Genomic DNA, 9,548 nt, shown 5'->3' with positions numbered 1-9,548 from the left:
CTGAATCTTATCATCTTATCACTTATCTTTACTTCTTCCTTTTCATCGCTATGGCTGAAGCTTTGGTGGGTGGAGCGGTTCTCTCTGCATTCCTTCAGGTGGCGTTTGATGGAGTGGCTTCTCGTGAGGTCCTAGACTTTCTCAAGGGAAGGAAACACATTGATCGAATGATGCAAAAGCTGAAGATAGAGCTTATGTCTGCTGATGCAGTGCTCATTGACGCATAGGAGAAGCAAATTACAAACCCTGCTATGAAAGAGTGGCTTGACGAGCTTAAAGATGCTGTTTATGTTGCGGATGACCTCCTGGATGAGATTGCCTATGTAGCTTTGAGATGGTTAGAAGCTGAATCCACTAGTAAGGTAAGGGGCTTGATCTCTACTTTTGTTAGTTCATTTGACAAAAGCATACAATCAGAGCTGAAAAATATTCTAGACGGATTAGAATCTATTTCAAAACAAAAGGATGTCCTTCGTTTAGAAAAAGTTGCTGCGGTTGGAATACCTTCACGACCATTGACAACTTCTTATCCGGAAGAATATGGTGTCTTTGGCAGAGACAAAGATAAGGAGGCTATATTTATGAAGTTTCAATCAAGCGATGCAAGTGTTAATGATATATGTGTTGTTCCCATAGTAGGTCTGGGTGGGGTTGGTAAAACAACTCTTGCTCGACTTATATACAATAACAAAAGAGTAACCGATAGTTTTGATCACAAAGCTTGGGTTTGAGTTTCAGAAAACTTCGATTGTTTAAGGATATTAAAAACTATTTTGGAGGACGCCACTTTGTCTATGTGTGATATTCAAAACATGAATTTGCTGCAAATTAAAAGTAGAGAGACATTCAAAGACAAGAAAATTTTCCTGGTTTTAGATGATGTTTGGAATGAAAATTATGATGATTGGATTGAGTTACTTAAAGTTTTTAAATGTGGGGCACAAGAAATTAAGATCATTGTTACGACACGAAGTGAAAAAGTTGCATCAAATGTATGCACAGTTCCAGCTTATCTTCTAAATTAATTGTCAAATGAAGAATGCTGGTTGTTATTTGAAAAGCATGCATTTAGAAACGGAAGCTCTGGTGAATTTCCTTTACTAAGGGAAATTGGTAAGCAAATTGTCCAAAAGTGTGGAGGCTTGCCTTTAGCTGCAAAAACACTTGGGGGATTGCTGCATTTTGAAGAAGATTCGAGAGAGTGGGCAAAGATTTTGAAGAGTAATATATGGGATTTACCAAAAGGAAATATTAGTATAATTCCAGCTCTCAGATTGAGCTACCACTATCTCCCACCACATTTGAAGCGTTGCTTTTCTTAATGCTCAATCCTTCAAAAGGATTATGAATTTAAAAAGGAGGAATTGGTCAAATTGTGGATGGCGGAAGATTTATTGCAGCAATCAAAAGGAAATAAAAGGATGGAAGAAATAGGTGAAGAATACTTTGATGATTTGGTATCTAGATTACTTTTCCAACAATCAAGTAACAACAAATCATGTTACATGATGCATGACTTGGTCAATGACTTGGCAAAATTTATATCTGGAGAATTTTGTTTCAAGTTGGAGACTGATGATTCTAGTGTAATCACACGAAAGACTCGTTATTTTTCATATGTTAGAACTAAATTTGATGCCTTTAAGAAATTTAACGTGTCCTACGAAGCCAAGGGTTTGCAAACCTTCCTTGGATTTGATTTGTCACCACCTAAGTTGACGTGGAATATCATATCAACAATGATGATAAATGATTTGTTGTCGAAATTTAAGTGCTTAAGAGTGCTATCATTTTCTACCTATAGAAACATGAAGGAATTACCTAAATCAGTTGGTAATTTGAAACATCTACGTTATTTAAATCTTAGTTATACTTCAATTGAACGATTACCAAATTCTCTATGTACTTTGTATAATTTACAAACATTGTTATTGTCGGAATGCGAGTCCCTTACCAAGCTGCCTTCCAAGATGTGGAGATTAGTCAACTTGCGGCACCTAGATATAGTTAAAACAAAATTGGAAGAGATGCCACTGCATATGGGTAAATTAAGAAATCTCCGGAGTTTAACTACTTTTGTTGTGAGCAAACATAATATGTCTAATATTAAAGAGTTGGGGGAGCTTCTACATCTTTCTGGAGCATTGTCTATATTAAATTTGCACAATGTTCAACATGCTAGAGATGCAATGGAGGTTAATTTGAAGGATAAGCAACACCTATATAAATTGGTGCTTGAATGGGGTCATGACAAGGACAGTTCAGAAAATGAAATAAATGTGCTTGAACATTTGTGTCCTCATTCAAAACTCGAATCTCTCACCATTGAAAATTATGGGGGTACAAGATTTCCAAAATGGTTACAAGATTGTTCATTCTCTAATATAGTGTACATACGGCTTGCCAATTGTAAGTATTGCTACTCCTGGCCTCCACTTGGGGATCTGCCTAACCTCAAGAAACTCTTTGTTGAAGGTTTTCATGTGGTATCACATGTGGATCGTGAGTTCTACGGGAGTGGTTCTTCTGCAGTTAAGCCATTTAGATCCCTTGAAATATTAAGTTTCAAGGACATGCCAGAGTGGCAGGAATGGTTTTTATTTGAAGGCAAAGATGAAGATGAAGGTGGTGTTTTCTATAATCTCCAAGAGCTTTACATAATTAAATGTCCTAAACTAAGCAAAGGTCTGCCCAACCACCTTCCTGCTTTAATGGCACTTCAAATTGAAGATTGTCCGCAGCTTGTTGCTTCGGTTCCTAGATCTCCGAATCTTAGTAAATTGCAGTTAAGTAATTGTGATGAGTTACTATTGAAGGAATTACCACCTAGGCTATATCAGCTTGAAGTTGGAGAAGGTCGTATCCTGCAATCCTTTGTAGACCTTATGATGTCTATCCCAGGAGGTGGTCTACCCACTACATTAAAAACACTTTCAATTCAAGGAACATTTCTGTTGCTAAGGAGGCATTACTATCCATCACTTAAAATATTGGTAATTAAAGGTGGTTTTGATTCACTCTGGTGTTTTCCATTGGAGTTCTACCCAAAGCTCAAATGTCTTTTTGTGCCTGGAAGTGAAAGTCTTGAATCTCTTTCGGTATCAGAGGGATCTCACCAGGATCTTATTTCTCTCACTTCTTTGAATATCTTTTATTGCCCAAATTTTGTGTCCTTTCCTAATGGAGGATTGTGCGCCCCAAATTTGACACAGATTCGTATCCTCGAATGTGAAAAGTTGAAGTCACTACCTGAAGGGATGTGCACCCTTCTCCCATCTCTTGAGTCTTTGATGTTGTTTAAATGTCCAGAACTAGAATCATTTCCTGAGGGCGGTTTGCCCTCCAATTTAGTTACCCTTAACATTACCTTATGCGACAAACTCTTTTCCCGTCGCATTGAGTGGGGTTTGCAAGGTCTTCACTCCCTCAAACAGTTCAAAATTTGGATTGGAAACGAAAAAGTGGAGTCCTTTCCGAGGCATTGCTGCCTCCCACCCTTACTGAATTTAAAATTGGAGGGTTTTCAAATCTAAAATCACTCAACTCTAAGGGATTTCAACACCTCACCTCTCTTCAACGCTTGGAGATTTGGTCTTGCTATGGCCTCCGGTACTTAACAGAAGAGCGCTTGCCTGCTTCTCTTTCTTCTCTAATTCTTGGAGGATGCCCTCTTCTAAAACAACGGTGTCAAAGAGATAAAGGGAAAGATTGGCCTAAAATTTCACACATCCTTTTCATACAGATTATAGATGAAGTTATAACATTAGCTACGAGCTATGAGTTGACAAGCACTTCTGTGCAAAGGTGAGTACTTGTTTTGCACTAATACCATCTGCTTATTGCTCAATTTTGAGTTAAAATCATTGCCTGAAATCATCAAAAACTCCATTTCAAAGAAATTGGTTTTCATGGCACGTTTGATTTGGATACATGAATATAAGCGAATGTGGCAAATTTCTTAAATTAACTTGTATTGTTTGCAAGAAGCTTGAAAATTTGATCATAAAACCAATCAAAATATAAATAAAAAAAAGTGTTTGGACGGCATCTGGGCAAAATTCACTTTCCCAAAAAATATCCCCTGAATCCACTACAAAATTTACTCATGGTAAAGAAATTCACTTTCTAGTACTAACTATAACTTTTCTATTTGCCCAAAAAAAAAGAAAAAAAAAAAAAGAAAAAAAGAAAAAAGAAGCTTCAAATAATGGTGTGTAACATAAACTTTTATAAACTAGTTTATTTTCTATGTGGGATTTCAATGCATATAATCATTTCCTTTCCTATTCTTTTGCAGTGTCACTTTCAGACAAGTGCCTCACACATGCACCCAGCATCGATTTTTTGCTACCAAGTGCTACTGATCCTCTTGCATTGTATAAACAATGAAATTTCTATTTAATGTTTCAAGAACCAGTAAAACATCTTCTTTCTTTATCAAAGAGTCCCTTGCTCTCACTTTTTCTGGAATGCTCTTTCTTCATTATCCAAGATCCATACGCCAATTTCAAGTTTGGACTTTTGAAGTGCATAGACAAAGACTTTTGAGTAAATTACTAATCTCAGTGATAAGTTTTTCCAGCATTCTTCTTTTGATGACTAACAAAGTCTAGAGTAGCTTTATGTGATATTGGCAATTGACTTGAGCACTACATGACAGGCTATTTAATCTACGGTATACATTGGGGCAATTTGAAGCTATTTCTGCTTCAATATCTTCAAATAGCAGCTAATTCTTTTATGCAAGGGAATCTTTGGGATGAATGATGCTGGTCAGTATTCCATAGTGCCCCATGTTATTTATTTAAATTTTTGGAGAGGAAAGTAAAATGATTTACAAGAGAGGAACCTGAATACCACTTTAATTTGTCAGCAGTTTAAAACACAAACCTGGCATTTATTTGGTGCAATATCAGTGCTTATTGTTCCTCTTGCATCAGTCACACTCCTAAATTTCTGATACATTTCCAGGTCACTAAAAAAAATCTTCTTATCTTGAGGATTTTTGGTTACTTGAATCCTCTGCCCACATTCCAACTGGAGGGACCTGCAGCATTATTCAACCCCTTCATTTCGAGTCCAAACTCCTGGTGGTACAACAAGACAAAGGAAGATTGAGGGAATGGCATGTCTCTGGTAGTTTAATTTTTCCCCCCTTAAGCTTAAGTATTCGTTTCTAACAGATTGATTCTTTTAACAATTTAGACTATAAAGTGCGATTGAGAAATATGGCTGCCTGTTTAATCCATACTTAACAAGTGGCAGATGGAGCCTAGTGCAGACTTGTAGCTACCATTATCACATTTTTGAGATTGAAAATCACTTCTCGGTCTTAGTGAGAGATGTTCTTTTGATTGTACAATGCAGGTAAGCTTTACACTGCTTCTATTCTTATCTTTTACCTTTGCTTTTCTGAAAAGAGGAAATCAGACATTACTTATTCTACAAATTGGAAATGGAATAAAACTAGTAAAATATTCTCATGGACAGTAAAAAATCGTATTGAAATCAGTATAAGTAATCGGTGTTGAATGTTCCTTCATTTAAACCAAGCCTTTCTCTGTTTCATTATCTAAATGGCACATTCCAGATGAAACAGACACATCACATGTGGGTGGAAGACATCCCCTGTTGGTATATGTAATCATGAAGAAATCAACTAATGGAGTATTTTCTGCTGGCGGTCCCTGCTTGGAATTCTTATCTCGTTCGTTGTCACTAATGGAAACTATGTGGGCTTGCAAGTCTTGGAGCACAACAAATCCATGCTGGATGGATCATGCAATTAAAGGAGGTAAGCTCATCTCATTACGACCGATTTGTCATTTTTTTCAGATTACAGAAGCATTCTTGAACAGATCCTTTGTTACTAAAAAATTTCTTCATCACTTCCACTAACTACTTCTGGAATCTTTTGGTGCTTGATACTGCCAAGTTATGTGCCTTTTTTTTGCAGTATTTTGTTTTGTTTATGTTATTTTCATTCATGTTCATGACCTTGGTTGATATGACCAAACAAACATCATGCATGCTGTTATGAAAACATATTTGCTATTCTACCACAATGGCAAGGACATTTTTTGTATTCCATAAGCACCTGTTTAAATTGAGTTTACATCATCAGATTAACAATCAACCTCTCTATGAGCTTTGGGAATTGATGGTGGAGAGCAAGAAATAAGTCCTCTCCAGAATTTTGGTTCTTTCTTCTCTTCCACACTTCAGAGTGCTCAAAAGGCTCAGCAAATCACTGACCTTGTTGTCCTTGCAGTCCTCACCAGTAGGGGCTGTCCAACTCCATTCTTGCTATCAAGGATTGTAAATTGTCCTATGCCAAGATAGTGGTGCCAGAAGGCAAAGAGGGGAAAACTATCCCAAGATAGCTCAGGTGCTCGTTCCATGAAAGGTTGTCATTCTTGAGGCTGTCATGTCACCACTAACAGTTACCAGTACATGTTTTCAAACCAGAGGGTGCTCATTGGTTGTTAGTGTTGTTCAATTGATAAGTGTTTCATGTATAAAATCTGTGTTGGGCTTTGTGGAGCCTAGTTGTGTTTGATCGGAATGACGACCAGACCTGAAATGATGTTGCGTGGTTTTTAATGGGAGATTTTCTGAGACTTAGTCCATGGAGCGGAGACTTGGAATGATAGGCCCAAGCAGTAACCCCTAGAAAATTTTTTTTGGCTCGTTTTGTAGCACATTGTGAATCTTGTGCGCAGGATATAGAAACTTTTGTTTTGGTGATTAGAGTTTGTGGAGGTAGTTTTTGAGGAAAGAAAAACTGTACTGCTGCACTTTGTATTTTTTCTTGATAATAGTGAAATCCCTGCAACTCCGTGAACATAGACAAATTGTCGAATCACGTAAATACTGTCTTGTGCGTGTGATTATTATTATTATTTTTTTAGCGTGTGTTTTCTTTATTTTGTTTCTCACAGGTTTGGGAATTTTGTCGTAATTTCCCTACAATCTGGACCTCCAATCATGAATGATATTTAAATATTAATTGTTCTTTAGATTTTCAGGCACAATATGTGCAACATGTTGAGACTTCCAACAATTTGTACCTAAAAATTACTTGATATCATCCTATTGATGAATTCAGTAATTATAGGTTTGGTTTTAAGATCTAGGGTGGTTTCTTCAAATCAACTTTGACCTTCTGCAATAAAAAATGTTAAAGACGTCTGTCCTGCCAGCTTGTTCTGTTTACTTCATATCAAGTTTGGACCAGCATGTTCTGTTTACTTTATATCAACTGTGATTGTTACACATCTAGAGCTGGGTAATTTTCCAAATGCGTTTGCTAGGATGTACTCCAAAATATTCCTTAATTTATCTTTTTTTTTTGGTTACTTTTAATGGTATTGAGATTTCACTAGGAATCTAGGAAACAAAGAAGTACACTTCACTCAACACAGCCCGATTCAAACTTTTTATAGATAAAAGTTATATTTTGAAATCAGTAAGAAAAAAGACATAAGATTTTCTTGGCAACACTACAGTTGCACTATAAAAAGTCTCCAGTTGGTTTTAGATTTTCCAAATGCTGAAAGTTAAATATTTAGCGATGAAAATGAATTGCAGACACAAAACCACAGCAAAAACAGTATCACTTAGGAGTTAGATGCAGTAAAGTAGTGTAAACCAATATGATCCACATAATTCTAATGCTAGAGTTCCACCTTTTGTTACTTACTGCACACTTTTACTCCCACCTCTAATATATATCCCACTTTACTACTAATGCGAATGAAAATATGTGCATGCTCCTTACTCACTCTACTACTAATGCTATTCCCTCATCCTTACATCTTTGTTGAATTAAGCATATTTTCAGCCGAACTTTCCCGGTACTAGCTGTATAAGCACATTCAGCAAATACATGGTCAAAACATTCCCCAAGCTCACTTCCAAAAACACTCCTTGCCTCTGACAATCTATGAGGGAATTGCAACTAACCTTACCATTTTTAGATGAAACATGCTGATGGCAACAGTGCCTGAAAATTGACATTATCACTGGATGCTTCTTTCTAAAAAAAAAAAAAAAAAATTTCCAAGAATGGGCAGATATATTACTTCCACTAGCAGCGGGCAACGAATTATATTTATCCTTTTCTTGTAAGGGGTACCATTTGAGGGGAGCACTTCATAATGTACTCAAGCCGTTTGAATCCAAAAGCATCAACTTTAGAGTATGCTCAAGCTCATAATGCTCACATTATATCCCACAGATCGAGTAAAACTTGATGATGCAATAGAACCTCAAGAGTTTAAAAAAGAACTTATTTGTCGAGACAATATGTCAGTTAACACAATTGAAATAAGGAGAAAGGAAAATACCATACGGGAGAGTGTTATAATATTTCCTCCCATGTTGAGAGAACAACACTGTCAGTGAGAATATCATATTTATATGTTAACAGTATATATATTATTTACATATAAATTCTTACAAATGCAAATTTCATACCTATTTCAATATGCCACAACCCATTTTGTACTTAAAAAAAAAGGACAAAGTTTGGGTACAACTTCCTTTAAAAAAATTAATATTGTTACACATTTTGAAAACTTAACCATTAAATTGCATGTGCTTTATGCTCTTAATGCATTAATCAAATTTTGTGTTAATTGAATATTATTTACTATATGATCCAAAAACTTATCTTTTATGCAGAATTTTAGACTACAATAACTTGCAATTTAAAAAATTGATTGATAATATAGCCAACGATCTTTGATTTTTTAGAAAATTTGCAAGCATAGATGATATAAGAAGAAAATGTAATCTAATTATGAATTTGTCAACATTCGCATCCAATAAAAAACTATATTGAGTAAAGTTATAGGCTTAAACGTCCAGTTTGTAGGCTAAATTATAAGTTCAACCATAATAAAAAGGTTACAAGTTCTAAAAAGAAAAAGAAAAAGAAAACCAACGAGAACTAAAGAGACTTGGGTTGGGAAAGTGGTAAGTAAAAGTAACACAATATTTTAATACGCTAGTAAGTTGCCCGTGCGATGCACGGATAATTTTGTGATATTTTATGTAAAATAGTTTTGAATAATGTTGTGCATAAATTATAAAGAAAAAGTAAACTAAATTAGAGTAAAGAAATATATACATTTTGAGATATTAAAAATTGGTTTAGTAGATTCATTGCATATTTGTAGCCTTCTTAAGTTAAGATTATTATTTTTTTAAATCATGAAACCAAAAATAAATACAAAAGAGTAACGGGACTATGAAATAAATTAATTTGTGTTGTGTTCACATATTTCATACTATGAAATAAACGTATACCCAACTCTTTGACTATCTTCCACTCATCAATAGTGAGACATTAAGACATGGTGTGGGCCAATGTGTATGCATGTGTCTTATAAATGATTTAAAATTAAACCATGGTAGAATATGACTTTACATTACGTACCAAAAATTCCTTTTACTTATAAACCCAAAACAAAAACTAACTAACCAAATTACCTAACCTAAATCATATTTAAGCCCCTAATTTAAAAAGAAAAAAGATTACTCGT

The 9,548-nt window shown here is 35.3% G+C and overlaps 1 long non-coding RNA gene and 1 pseudogene across 1 annotated transcript; both read left to right on the top strand.

Annotated features, from left to right (window-relative positions):
- On the top strand, positions 1-3,602 carry LOC142617767 (putative disease resistance RPP13-like protein 1; annotated as a pseudogene).
- A 1,363-nt stretch (positions 3,603-4,965) lies between these two features.
- LOC142617809 (uncharacterized) lies at positions 4,966-6,769 on the top strand. The gene is made up of 3 exons (XR_012841054.1): positions 4,966-5,367; positions 5,591-5,794; positions 6,125-6,769. It is a non-coding gene; the product is annotated as an uncharacterized LOC142617809 (long non-coding RNA).
- The last annotated feature ends 2,779 nt before the right edge of the window (positions 6,770-9,548 follow it).

The sequence above is a fragment of the Castanea sativa genome, chromosome 11 (assembly GCF_040712315.1).
Source record: "Castanea sativa cultivar Marrone di Chiusa Pesio chromosome 11, ASM4071231v1".
Classification (NCBI taxonomy): domain Eukaryota; kingdom Viridiplantae; phylum Streptophyta; class Magnoliopsida; order Fagales; family Fagaceae; genus Castanea; species Castanea sativa.
The sequence above is the reverse complement of the archived record's forward strand: the minus strand, read 5'-3'. Positions and strand labels throughout refer to the sequence as shown.